This window comes from Lactuca serriola, chromosome 8 (assembly GCF_051521515.1).
Source record: "Lactuca serriola cultivar US96UC23 chromosome 8, Lser_US96UC23_V15, whole genome shotgun sequence".
NCBI classification, from domain to species: domain Eukaryota; kingdom Viridiplantae; phylum Streptophyta; class Magnoliopsida; order Asterales; family Asteraceae; genus Lactuca; species Lactuca serriola.
Genome location: NC_136415.1, coordinates 114630154 through 114644737, shown reverse-complemented (window position 1 = coordinate 114644737; position 14584 = coordinate 114630154). Strand labels below are relative to the sequence as shown.

At 42.2% G+C, this 14584-nt stretch overlaps 1 non-coding gene across 1 annotated transcript; it reads right to left on the bottom strand.

The window, feature by feature from the left end:
- Window positions 1–5642: 5642 nt before the first annotated feature.
- On the bottom strand, window positions 5643–5749 carry LOC145071617 (small nucleolar RNA R71). Its single transcript, XR_013690622.1, has one exon. It is a non-coding gene; the product is annotated as a small nucleolar RNA R71 (small nucleolar RNA).
- Between the last annotated feature and the right edge of the window lie 8835 nt (window positions 5750–14584).

The window sequence follows — 14584 nt, the reverse complement described above, 5'->3', positions numbered from 1 at the left end:
ACAGTTTGTGTCTACGTAGAGGTGCGAGACCTTGTTGGAGTTGCAGGAGGCCGCCAGGCGGCGTGAGTTAGAGATTGAGTTGCAGTTGCGTGAGTTGAGGCAGGCTCTGGTGCTGTCGCAGCTGGCGCCGAAATGGTCCAAGACCGTTGATGCTAGAGTGGGAGATCTGAGCAGCCAAACTTGTGGGAAGTGTGGGAGGGGTCACCCTGGAGTTTGTAGGTCTGGTGGTGCATGCCGCAAGTGTGGAAAGGAGGGGCACTATGCGAGGGATTATCGGCAGTCAGTGCTGGTTCGGGATTTGAGGATTTGTTATCATTGTCATCAGGTTGGACATTTGAGGGTCAACTGTCCACAATTTGCTGCAGGACCGGTGCAGGCTCCAGCACCGGCCACTTTGAGGATCACGGGTGGAGGTCAGGGTGGAGCGGAGCCCCCAAGGACTCAGGGTCGTGCTTTTCAGCTTTCAGCAGAGGAGGTCAGAGCAGTGCCGGATGCAGCTGCGGGTATGTTTCTTTCTTGATGTCTTGTTATCTTGTGATTTTGTGGTGTATTGTTCATGTGCTGGTATCTTTGTGTGGTTTTCGATACGGTATTCGTCGTTTTTGAGGGTTGTGGTTTGGTTATGGGTTATTGTATTGGGAATTTCGTTGGTTATCATTCATGAGGGTTATTAGTGGAAACCTGGGATTGGTTTGAAGGTCGGGTAGCATCTACTTCTGAGGAGTGGTTAGATGCAGATTGAGTTTCTTTCGAGCGGGTTAATCAGTGTTGATTTGGGACCTTGTTAAGGTTGTTTATGCTTGCGAGAATCAGTCCGCGTGTAAGTGTTGGTTTTGTGCAGAGTTGTTTTGGGTGGTCGGTAATGGCAACTGGTGGTTGGTAGTCAGTACTACAAGTGGGGGAGAATTGGAAAATTCTCCGGAAGATCGATGAGCATTTGAGGGTGCTTAGCTGTTGGGATTCAGCAGTGTTCTTTCAGTCCAGAGTGTAGGCTGGCATGAGTAAGTGTCGGGCATGCAGGGCGGGATACAGACCTAGGGCATTTGATTATGGAGGGCCTGGGGATTAGGCCGGGATCGATTATGTGTGATGGAGATAGAGTTCGGAACCCCTAGAGGGCTAGAACAGTATGCATGGGAGGTTTTCCTAGAGAGATAGCTCGGAATGATGGATATTAGTTGAGCGGTCCGAATAGACTGAAGGCCGGTAGGCATACCAGTCAGGCCGAAGGCTCGGAGAACGGTCCAGCCAGACTGAAGGCACTGGAGGGCGGTCCAGATTGGCTGAAGGTTTTGAGAGTGGTCCAGATTGGCTGAAGGCCTGTGAAAGAGGTCCAGTCATGCTGAAGACTCTGCAGGTATTGATAGAGCGGTTCAAAGAAATGGATGGAGTATGTTGCGATGTGTTAGCTTTAGAAGGTCTGGCCCCGGGTAGTGATCTTGATTATTTGAGATAGTGCATGGGCTTGGGAGTCCCTGCGATTAGAGTCAGAGTATGTGTGTTGGATGGATAGCGGATATGCTTTGAAGGAGCGGTGTAGCATTGGGCGAGCGTCGTGGCACTTGTGGTAGTGTCAAGGCAGTCAAGTGGTTTTCCTTGGTAAGGAAAGAGAGAGGAGTGTAACTCCGAGAGGGAATGCGAATTCACGGAAGTGAAACGGCAGAGCAGAGTTATGATTAGAGTAATCCGAGTATGGTTATTGAGCAGTGTGTTTGCGGCAGTGGAATGGAAGCACATCCGGTTTGGGATGTCTGCTGTGGTCGCGAAAGGAATTCCGTGGGTGTAGAGCCAAGAGGCTCGGAAGGGATGCAGGGAAGGAGTCTTGGGCTCTCAGTGTGATTCTGATCAGGGAATTGTGTATGTAGTAGCGGTTCATCCTAGGGGATGTTTGAAGATGTCATCAGTGTATCGGGTTTTCCCAACCTGAGGGTGCTAGAGCTAGTCCAGCATGTGTATGTGATTGCAAGAGGAGAACTCATGGGAGTTGCTCTGAAGAATGTATCTTTCTATCAGCAGAATGATTAGAGTTGGACCCGGATCGGAAATCCGGTGGTGCATAGTTATTTTCTAGCTCATATGGGTCGAATGATGGTTGTGAATTGGAGCAGTGCTGCATCATGAGTAGTACTCAGTTGATAAGTGGACTTATCAGAGGGCTAAGCCGGTGGCCGGCTCGAGACGGTGCTCAGGACACCGTAAGGAAGGAGAAAATGAGTTTCTGGTTCTATGATTGTGTTTTGAGAAACCTGGTTGGGTTAATGTCAGGTGGTGCATGGCAGGAGTATTTCTAAGAGTTGAGTTGTTGCAGGCTTCGGGGACGAAGCCTAATGTAAGTGGGGGAGAATTGTAACATCCCGAAATATCAAGAGTAGAGTTGAAGGGCTAAAAGAGTAAATTGGGAAAGAGCGACTCGGCGAGTCCATGGGTGGACTCGGCGAGTAGAGTCGCGACTTGGTCGCGTGTCAAGTGGCCGACTCGGCGAGTCATTGGATTGGACTCGACGAGTAGGCGCTGAGTGGAGAAAACCCTAAATCCGGAGGTTGAGCCCTATATAAAGAACATTATGTTTCCTCCCCAGCCTCCTTATCATCCCTTGAGTTCCAGAAACCCTAATTTCGTGAGGAAACCCCATTGTTGAGTGAATTGGAGTTTGGAGAGGTGGTTGTTGAAGAGATCTTGAAGGAAAAGAGACTTGGATCAAAGGGCTTTGCAAGGATTCGGGTTAATCTTCTCTTGGAGCTTCCTTTTGAGGTATCATTTCATTGTTGAGCTGTTATTGTCTAGATTCTTCATTTTGGGGGTGTTAGGGATCATATCTTTTGGTGTTTTGGAGTTTAAAGGTTAGATCTGAGGTTGCTACCTCAGATCTGGAATGGAGAAGGGTTGGAATGCCTGAAAGTCCTTGTGTTTGAGTGTGTAGTGAAGCTATCATGTCCCAAACCCTAGCCCTAAAGTGTAAAATGCCTAGATCTCTTTGGATTCATGTAAAGTTTGCCACTTTACGTGATGCATGGGTTGTAGGACGCTAGATCTATGTTTTGGATCAATTGCATGGCCTGGAATGCTTATGTATGGATTCAGACCGGTGGTACTCGGCGAGTCACATGGGTAGACTCGACGAGTTGCTTGAAGATGAGCTGGAACTCGACGAGTTGGAAGAACAACTCGGCGAGTTGGATGAAGATGGCCAGGAACTCGACGAGTTGAAAGAACAACTCGGCGAGTAGGTTGAAGATAGCCTTAGACTCGACGAGTCTGTTCTTGGACTCGGAGAGTCTTGTCGAAGAGTCCCAATCTTTTCTGGTTGAGCCATGAATCGGTGAGTCAAGGGGATGACTCGGTGAGTTGTATGTGAGTGGACTCAGAGTTGTTGAACTCGGCGAGTCTCGGGGTGACTCGGCGAGTTGAGTCGCGGATTGGGGAAGTTCGGAGCTTGGGGACTCGGCGAGTCATCGGGTTGACTCGGCGAGTAGAGTCAGTCAGGGGTTGACTTTGACTTTGTCCAAGGGTTGACCAGTGGTTTCCAGGGGTATTTTGGTAATTGTTGGTTATTGTTTTGAGTTCAGTGCCTTGGTGGTTGTCAGTGGTGGAGATCGTATCAGTGATCAGAGTAGCTTGGGTTATCTGTCCAGTCGGCAGTTTCGAGGTGAGTTATCCTCACTATTGAAAACCTTTTTGTAATAACTTTAATGGAATCGGGTTGTTTTCGAAAATTTTAAATTGGTTGAAATTTTTGGTCGTTACATATCAGCAACTATGTAAATCCTTGACCATTACGAATAGAGGCACCTTTTGGCAAAAGAAAGGAATTCCAGAAGACGATTTGGAGCGAAAGAAAGGTTCTGGAAGAGGGTTTTCAACACCAGAAGGAGTAAAGGTTTATATTTTAGTTCAATAAGAACATGTCTTTCATTATTAGCTGTGTTGGTTTAGTTGCTATGATGAGCAGTTGAATCTAGCTACTCTTGTTTAGCTAGATGAAGCTTTAAACTTATGAATAGTTATATGTTTATGGATTAAGTTTAGTTGGTAAAAATTGCTTGTGTTTGATTCGTATAACCTAGCATGCTACTGTTTGTTTATCTAATTGCTTTATTGCATGTTCTGTGTAGCTTAGTGACCATTAAACTGCATGAACCTGTTTACCTAATGATTTAGTGAACATTGAATTGTTAGAGCTAGGATTGACCAATCTTAGTTAGTAATTAGAATAAATAAGCTTAGCTGTGCTAGAGAACGTGTATTGTGATCATAATTGTGTTTATATAACAAATCTTACATAGCATATTTACATTAATAATTAGTTCTATGTTAATTATATGTGAACATACATGGTTTAACATGAATTAGTTTATTATTGGTAAGTTAGAACTAAATTACTAATACAACTAAAAACCAGCTTAATAATCCGTAAACATTAGCTAGCCATAAGGGAGAAGTGGATTCAAACTAAAAAAGAGTGTGTGTTTTTAATTATTGAATTTGGATTTAAGTTCATCTGATCTTGTAAAACCAGATAAACCCCCCTCTAAACTTGTTAATAATTAGGTTAATTTAATAGTAAGTAAATTAATTAGTAACACCGTTCCCTGTGATCGACACCCGACTTACCCAAGCTATACTGTAATCTGACTAGGTACACTGCCGATAAGTGCATAGTTAGTTAAGTTTGTTAGGTTGTAAATATTAAAATTAGTGAGTACTTTTGTGCACATCAAGTTTTTGGCGCCGTTGCCGGGGAGCGGCTTAGATTATTAGTTTAATTAGTTGCATTAGATTAATCGCCCCTTTTTATGGAATAAAATATGCAAAAAGGTTAATTGGTTATTTATTTTTGCTAGCTTAGCTTAGTTTATTTTTTTCTGTTTCTGTCACAGAGTTCACGACGTGAGTTTTAATAAACTCACGACGTGAAAGCTGAGATTTCAGTTTTTAATTTTTCTTATTTTAGTCCAGTTTTACGTTTTTAGTTTAGCAAGTTGCAGGAGTTCATGACCAGAGACTCAAACACGCCCTTGGTGCCACCACTTGAAGATCCCAAGTCTGCAATTCACAAGAAAAAGACGCCCTTGCAAGAATTGAAGTCGGCTTTTTCAAGGAAGTCAGGAAAGAAGACAGGAGAGTCAGGTTCATCCGCAAGGCACAAGAGCAATATTGAGCACTTTGATCAGACACCCGTCCAAACCGAGTCTGAATACGATACCGAGCCGGAATTTGAAGAAAAAACGAGCGAACCCGAGAACGAGCCAAGGAACGAGATGGCAACGATTGAAGAAATGTCCATGGGAGCTTACAAGAAGCGGATCTGAGAAGATGTGGGTCTAGGTTTAGTCCAACCCGCAATACCTGCCACTGCCACATTCGAGCTGAAGGGACACATATTGACCGCCCTGAAGGACATCCCATTTTTCGGGAAAGATCATGAGGATGCTTTTAAGCATCTAGATGAAGTCAATGACATTGCGGATTACTTCAATGTCCCTAATGTCAACAGAAACACAGTCTTGCTTAGGATGCTTCCCATCACTTTCAAGGGAGCTGCTAAAGAGTGGTTGAAAGCACTTCCACCGGGTACAATCACCACTTGGGTGCAAATGCGTGAGCAATTCCTGGACCAATTTTGCCCGCCATCCAAGATAGCCAAACTCAAGAAGGCAATAGCCAACTTTGAGCAACAGCCGGGGGAGTCACTATAAGAAGCATGGGACTGGTACAAGGGCTTGCTTAGAAATTTCCCTCAACATGACCCAAATGTGAAGCAAGAGATGTCAATATTTTATGATGGGGTCAATGTGATGACAAGACAACTCCTTGATTCTCAAGGACCTTTGACAAAGAAAAATCCAAGGGAGGTCAAGGAGCTAATTGAAGAATTCGCGAAGCATTCTCGCGAATACCACAACCCGAGGCAAGAAGGAATCAAAGGCGGTGTAGGGGCCCAAACTGAAGAAATAGCACCGGTCATGGCCATGCTGAATAATATGGACCGTAGGATAACACAGATGGACCAGTCGATACATGCCATAAGAGTGGGTTGCGAGATATGCGGTGGTCTACACTTGACAAAGGACTGCAATGCAGATGAATATGGGAACAGAAAGGTTCAAGTGTGCTACTCTAGTGGGGATAAGTTTGATGAGGACTGGAGGAAACCGAAGAAGGGTGGCTGCCATATGAGGAGTATAAGAAGCAAAAAGAAGAGAAGTATAGGCAGACAGGTCGAGGCCTTTATCAAAAGGAGCAACCACCAGCCAAGAAGAAACCCGACCTAGAGACCATTTTAATGAAGTTTATGGAAGCTTCGGAAAAGAGACACGATGCCACTGATTCTGCCATTCTGGAACAACAAACTATGATAAAGAATCAGCAAGCCTCCATCCATAACCTTGAAGTACAATTTGGTCAACTAGCCACTCTAGTTCATGAGAAGTTATCCCCGAAAAATACTGAAACGAAGACCCAATCTCATGTAATGGCCATAGACACCAAAGAAGAAGCCATCTCGGAGTTCCTGGAAGCATTGGAAGAAGAACCACAGAAGCCCGATCAAAAGATGAAGAAGATCAAACTCGAAAATCATGAAGCTGCTGAGTTCCAGCATTCACGACGTGAACCTTATATGTTCACGACGTGGGCCCGTCATGAACAGCAAAATTCTGCAGTTAGTTCGGTTTATCATCCGCCCTTGACTTTTCCTTCCCAAGCTACCCTTAGTCCACTGGAGAGAGAGCATAGAGAGTTTGTCAAGCATGTGAAGGGGATCCTGATTAATACTCCCTTTGTCGAGTCCTTATCCAAAACTTCTGAGCATAAAAAATTACTGCAAGACTTGATAGACACTCGAAGGCAATTAAAGAAGCAGTCTACAGTGATTCTAAGTGAACAAACTTCAAAAGTTGTGTTAGGAGAAACACCAGAAAAGATGGGGGATCCTGGACGCCTCACTCTACCGTGTGAGTTTGGTAATAAATTGAAGGTTAATGCTTTAGCCGATTCTGGGGCTAGCATTAATTTGATGTCTTTTCCATTTTATCAAAAATTAGAGATTCAGAAGATGAAGGCTACAAGAATGAAGATTCACATGGCGAATCGTTCGGTGACACAACCCCGCGGCATCGTGGAGGATATTTTGGTGAAAATTGGAAAATTTGTTTTTCCAATAGACTTTGTAGTCTTAGACATGAAAGAAGATCCGGATGTTCCAATAATCCTTGGTCAGCCATTGCTTAACACTGCCGGAGCTCTTGTTGATTTCTGCGAGTCTAAACTCACCTTGAGAGTTGGAGATGAAAAAGAAGTTTTTGGGATAGAAGATGGCTTCCCAAAGGAATATGTTCAAGAAGAGTTGTTTACTATTAACAAAGACAATGAACTAGAAGAACTGGAGAAGCTTATGGAAGAAGAGATCAAGGCAGTTCATCAAGTCAAAAGAACAAAACCTAGAGCATCTGTTCCATTTTTGGTTAAAGTCATAGCTTACAAAAGTCCACCTTCTTGGGTGAGTAAAGAGGATGAGGAGATGACAAGTGATGAAGAGGAGGTCACTTCAAGAGTGACAAAGCCGGTGGTGAAAGAAGAGGAGGATGTGATGAGGTGCAAGGAAGAAACTAAGGGCACAAAACGCAAGCTTGAAGAAGAGGAGAAAGTTAAAAAAGAAAATTCAAAGAAGGCATATAAAAGGCGAGTTCAAGCTTACAAGAGACGATTCAAGGAACAAAAGATCCTAGTGGTGGATTCTTCCGAGGACTCGACGTAGGAGGTACGGAGTCCAGCTCAAGACTCCAAGAAAATGAAGCGCTTCTCGGGAGGCAACCCAAGTTTGGTTTGAAATTTTTTTTCTTTTTCTTTTTGCATTTTAGTTTTAAAAACTTAGATCAAGTCATCCAACTCTATTAGAACAAAATGTAGGGACCTTAAAATGGAAGTAGTAATAATTGAGAACTTAGTCAAAATTGATTTTTTTCAGACTTTATTCACGACGTGAATTATTAGCAAATCACGATGTGAATCATGGATGAACCGGACACATAATCCATGATATGGCTTAACCCATTAGACTATCAAGCCCAAGATCAGTCCGTGAGTACATGGCCCAAATTTAAGCCCAGACACTATTCACGACGTGAATCTTACATGATTCACGATGTGAATTTTTAAAAGTACGGGATCACATAATAAGTCCCTGGAAACCAGTAAACCCTTTCAATTGTTTATTGTTCATGAAGTGGAAGCACAAATTGGTCCCCATAGCTGCGATTTTAGCCAACAAATCCACAATTCTTCCTTGTGCTTACGTAATACTTCCAACAAAGGTACCAATTATTGATTATTAAGTTTAATTTTTGGTTCTAGTAGAGGAACTTAGGGTTAGGGTTTGTTAAATGACGAAATTAATTCTTTACAGTTCGTAATAACCTTGGAATGTTCATGCTAAGTGTTTGGAAGTAGTATAGGAGTAAAACCCAAGGATATTTTGACTGGATTTTTCCCGATTGTTAAGATTCTGCCTTTTGGGATTACGAACTCACGATGTGAATCTTACATGATTCACGACGTGAATTCTGGGGTTGAACAAAATTCATTTTTCTTCTATGTTTAATTTGTGGATATTTGTTTTGGCTGTTTCTTTTCCGTGTTGTTGCAGGAATGGCTCCAAGAAGAGAGGTTCCAGCTGGGGTTGCGGGTTTGCACCCGTTTTACAATTTTCCCACAACAACGGCCCGTGATGTTTTGACCCGTTGGAACAACAGATTGGCGTGGCTTTACAACAGGGAAATTACAGTTGCTCCAACAGTCAATTGGACAAGATTGAGGGAAGTAGGGCTCGTAGACCGGGTGGGCCCGTTCTTGACAAAGATATTCATTGGAGATGGGTATTCGTTTACCTATTCTGGTTGGCAGAATCTGTTCCGGGTGATAGAGCGGGTCTACAAGGAGTTTTGTGTCGAGTTTTTCGCAACGGTGACATTTCAGGAAACGGTCCAAGATCCACATTGGCCACAGGCGTTGGTATTTCGATTGGGGGGTGAGTACCGGGAGTGCATCCTGGTGGAGTTTTCTTGGAGAGTAGGACTGTATGATCGACAGGAGGCTATGACTCCCGAGTTTGGCATGTTTTTGAGTGGGGCCGCTAGAGGATATGCGGAGGGTGTCACGGGGTATTCTTTTTGGCATAACATTGCCTCCGGGATGTTTAATTCCGGAGTATCTCCCGAGAGCAGTATTCGGTCCCCGATCCATCGTTTACTCCACCGGTTCATTACCTTTTCCATCAACCATAAGAGGCATGGAGACAAAGTGACTAAGCATAACTTATTTTTCTTATGGTGCATCTTACAGCCTGGTGTCTGTTGCAACATCCCGTATTTTCTAGCCCGTTTTCTCTGCCGGGTCTTCCGCGAGTTCGCACCCTAGGAGCCCCATTTGTGGGGGGCATTTTGTTACTCGTTTGGCCCGTTGTTATCATTTGGTTGTTCCCGATATTACTAGATCCATGAAATGTGTGGACGAGCATGACTTTGGTATGGGATATTTGGAAACTATGCGGGTGGTCAGAAATTTTGGATCGCATTGGCGCATAGTTCCATCAAATGTTAAGGGTGATGATGAGGATGATCAGCCAGCCGATCAACCTGCGCCAGAGCCGAGACCGAGGCGCAGGAACGTGAGAGGAAGGGGAGACCGCGGGCAGCCGATACACCCACCTGCTTCCATGGTTGGTGCGCCTTTTAGGGGTGATATGGCTGGTTACTTTGACCAGTTATCGTTGAGTGTGAATTAGATAGACGACACGATGGAGAATGTTGTTCAGCATCTTGGGGTGGAGCAGCCGCCTCATTTAGGGTATCATTACCCGATTTGCCCACGATGGTCGGAGTATGGTGGTCGTGGAGGTGATGGAGCTGGTACCAGTGGAGCGCATGAAAACGAGGAGGATGATTGATCGTTATTTATTTTGTTTGAGTTGTTTTTAGTTTGTTTTGAGTTTGTTTTTATGGGATTGTAAGAACTACTTTGAATATTATGTTACTTTTATTCTTCGTTGTTGATTGTTTCTCAGAAATTGCTAAGGAGCGCCTAGGAGGGATAGCGAGTTATGAATGCGTACAGTTTTAGCCGAGAGTGTTTAATGCCGAGATTCGAGACCTATATTTTCAAAATAAGTGTGGGGTGAGTTAAGAGAGTGGAGTGTCAGTGAAAGAGTCATAAACTAATGACTTTGAAAGAGTCTTAATACATTAAGACATTAGAAGAATAATTGGGCAATGTTTTCTGCTAGTCCAGTTTTCACGACGTGAACTTTTATTATTCACGTCGTGAGTCAGTTATCAGGAGGATTTCAGAATACGCTCAGTTTTGATCTCACGTCGTGAATTGTTTCACACTCACGTCGTGAATATTAGATTTTTACAAGATTCCAGGCCCTTGACATTTTAGTCTTCTATGGGTTGATGCTATTCTTCTTGTCAATATATTCAAGATTATTTTGACTCATTTTTTTACCACCATGCAATGTGGCATATGCTTTCCCACATTGGTCATTCTACTTTTGGAGACTTACACCATATTTGAAGACGATTGAAGGCTCGATTTCGTGTTTTGCCGGTACATTCCTTATTTTTTTTTTGAGTTCAAGAACCAAGTTTCTATTTTTGGAGTCCATATTCAAGATGCACGTTTTCCACACTTTTGGAGATGTTCACGTCACTATCTCAGGGGAGTCTGTTCCTTTTTCTCCCTTTTCTTTAAGTTTCTTTAAATTTGATGCATACAATGAGGGCATTGTATGAAATAAGTGTGGGGTAGGGGTAGAAAAAGTAAATTGCTAGATAACCATAGAATTTGATAGTCAAAATTGAAAATTTGAAAATTTTGAAATTGAAATTTAAAAAAAAAAAATTAAATCTAGTAATAATAATTTGAGCTATAATTGCTAGTATTATGTGGGATGATCCGATGAAAGTTCAAATGTTTAGTTGAGCCAATATACGTTATAGTGCATTTGTGGCCTCCCTTATTTTAGTGAAATCATGGAACAAAAACATGACCCCGCTTGGTTTGAGGGATGCAATATGTTTAGCAGCCTAAACCTGAAATGTATCCAGGAAAATTATTATCATTAACCAATAAAGGTTGAGGTTGAGCGCCTCTGCTTAAGCATGTAGGTTTTGAGTGAAAAAGTGAGGTACATGTAATAATAAAAAAAAGAAGAGAATTACAAGAAAAGTTTGAAAAATTTTGGAGCGAATAAAGTGAAGATCAAAAGATCAAAATTCCAAGAAATTCAAAAGGCTGAAGATACCAAGAAATCAAATCAAATAAGGTGGTGAATTCAAAAGAAATCAAAGATCAAATTATCAAGGAATTGAAGAATTCCAAAAGAGCTCCATAGTGGTATCAATGATTATAATTCTAGATTATGTATGCTTAGGTTGCTCAACTAAAAATACCTTGAGGATAAGGAGGTTTTCTGCGGATGGATTCGGAGGGTTGCATAAAATGAGCATTGTTCGAAAAAAGTGGGCGAGTGTTTATGAAGATTGTGAGTATTTAAAGTATGGGGGGGTACTTTAGGAAAATTTTAGACACAAATGCATGCGTTGAGGTCTTGGCATAATGGCTGAGCTAGAGTCGGATTGTTCCATGTGATGTTAGTAATCAAGGATTAAATTTAAATTTGCTTGAGGGCAAGCAAAGCCTAAGTGTGGGGTATTTTGATATTGCCATATTTATACTTATTTTTAGGCAATATTTAAGTACATTTTTATTAAAAACTTGGTAATTTGTTTAGAATAATGGTACTTGTGAGCTTAAATGTTATTTTACAGCCAAAAAGAAGACATTTTGAAGAAAAGGGGACTGAAAGAGTTAAAGAAAGAAACTTTGGGAATTAAAAGGGTAAAAGTGAAGAAAATCTGGAAAAAGGTTATTCACGACGTGAGACTTAAAGGATTCACGACATGAATCATTGGTTCTAGAAGATATGTACGCGGGTGAAGGAATCCTTGACGGGCACGGTTATCTGCAACTCACGACGTGAATTTCTTACTATTCACGATGTGAATTTATGGATATCAGCAACTATATAAATCCTTGACCATTACGAATAGAGGCACCTTTTGGCAGAAGAAAGGAATTCCAGAAGACGATTTGGAGCGAAAGAAAGGTTCTGGAAGAGGGTTTTCAACACCAGAAGGAGTAAAGGTTTATATTTTAGTTCAATAAGAACATGTCTTTCATTATTAGTTATGTTGGTTTAGTTGCTATGATGAGCCGCTGAATCTAGCTACTCTTGTTTAGCTAGATGAAGCTTTAAACTTATGAATAGTTATATGTTTATGGATTAAGTTTATTTGGTAAAAATTGCTTGTGTTTGATTCGTATAACCTAGCATGCTACTGTTTGTTTATCTAATTGCTTTATTGCATGTTCTGTGTAGCTTAGTGACCATTAAACTGCATGAACCTGTTTACCTAATGATTTAGTGAACATTGAATTGTTAGAGCTAGGATTGACCAATCTTAGTTAGTAATTAGAATAAATAAGCTTAGCTATGCTAGAGAACGTGTATTGTGATCATAATTGCGTTTATATAACAAATCTTACATAGCATATTTACATTAATAATTAATTCTGTGTTAATTATGTGTGAACATACATGGTTTAGCATGAATTAGTTAATTATTGGTAAGTTAGAACTAAATTACTAATACAACTAATAACCAGCTTAATAATCCGTAAACATTAGCTAGCCATAAGGGAGAAGTGGATTCAAACTAAACAAGAGTGTGTGTTTTTAATTATTTAATTTGGATTTAAGTTCATCTGATCTTGTAAAACCAGATAAAACCCCCTCTAAACTTGTTAATAATTAGGTTAATTTAATAGTAAGTAAATTAATTAGTAACACCGTTCCCTGTGATCGACACCCGACTTACCCAAGCTATACTGTAATCTAACTAGGTACACTGCCTATAAGTGCATAGTTAGTTATGTTTGTTAGGTTATAAATATTAAAATTAGTGAGTACTTTTGTGCACATCAGTGATACCTTCGAGGATGAGCAGAGCAAGCGGAGTTATCACCCAGAGTGAGTCATATATATTCTTCGATGCTCGAATGCTGCTTGCTTAGTGCTTTGTGGAACTCTCGATGATGGGAGTCATCTACCAAGCAAATATGACGATATTCAGGAGGTAGATGGCTGGCATCATTAGGAGATCTTAAGCAGCTGATGGCAGAGAAGTGTGGGAATCTCGGAAGAGCCTAGGGAGTAACCTTAGCCAGATGAGTGCGCTGGCAGAGTAGAGAATTTCGCTGGGGAGCGAGCGTGCGACAGAATTAGTGAACTAGAAGGTCGAGAAGCTACTTAGGAGCTTCGGGATAGTCTGTGTGGAAAGTATGGGTAGATGTGGCAGGTAGTATGGGCCCGTACTACTAAAAGTAGAGGACCCATACTTGATACAGGGAGTATTCTGAAGGTTCTAATGAGCAGATTGAGGAGTGATGTTATGGTTTGAGTACCATACATCGGAGCAGATTAAGGAGTGATGTTATGGTTCGAGTACCATACATCGAAGCATATTGAGAAGAGATGTAATGGGATGAGTACCATGGTTCGTAGTGAATGATACTTGTGGTTCTTCGGTTATCCGGTCACGATTGATGAGGTAGAGATTGGCCGTTATGGGTTTTAGGCATGTGGGCCATGATTGAGTTCGAAGAGGCGTCCCTTGAGAGGGAGGGGAGAATTTCGGTCTGAGTTGAGCAATCAGTCGATAGAGGAGATGTCACCTTCTATGACCTGGGTGGCGCAATTTATGTTCGTGTGCGGAACATGAGAGGTATGATGTTTAAGTTACGGGTTTGGGGGTAAACCATGCAGGTTGTCATTGATGATGGTTGTCCATCAGAGTATCAGGTAGCATGTGTGCCGCAAGATAGTGATTTACCATGAGCAGATGGTCCGTTGGGACTGAGGTAGTTGAGGACCACGTTGCACCTATTTGAGTATAGTAGGGCGTATTGTAGAGGTATCAGTGGGGAGTCCAGTTGAGTTAATCAGTGCAGTGGTTTTTTTTATCTATGTTGGGTATTGAAGATAGGAGTGGGTCCTTGTTCTTGGGATGATCCATGTGTTGGAACGTCGGTTGATGAGTCGAGGTGGGGGAGTACGATGATTTCGTGGTCCAGTATATGAGTCAGTGATGTTATTGGACAATTGAGTTGTTTGGAATTGGATTGGTACAAGACTTGGAACGACTAGAGGCAGTCGTGACAGGAAGTTCTTGAGGAATTCGTCTGAGGTTCAGAGTTATGAGATCGATTGACTTCGTTAAAGGGGATTATCGGGCGTTGTGTAGCACTTTCCAGGGGCAGGTGCGTTATTGCTGGTGAAAATAGTTTGTGAGGTTGTTGATGTGTCAGATAGTGATGGTTCGAACCCTAAGTGGGGGAGAACCGGGTGGTTTATTGAGAGAACCAGAGATTTGTGCAAGAGCGGTTAGGGGTTGGATGCAGAAACCTGCGGCTTGAATTCATGAGATCAGGGTCATTGGTGATCAAAGAAAGGTGCAGGGCGAGA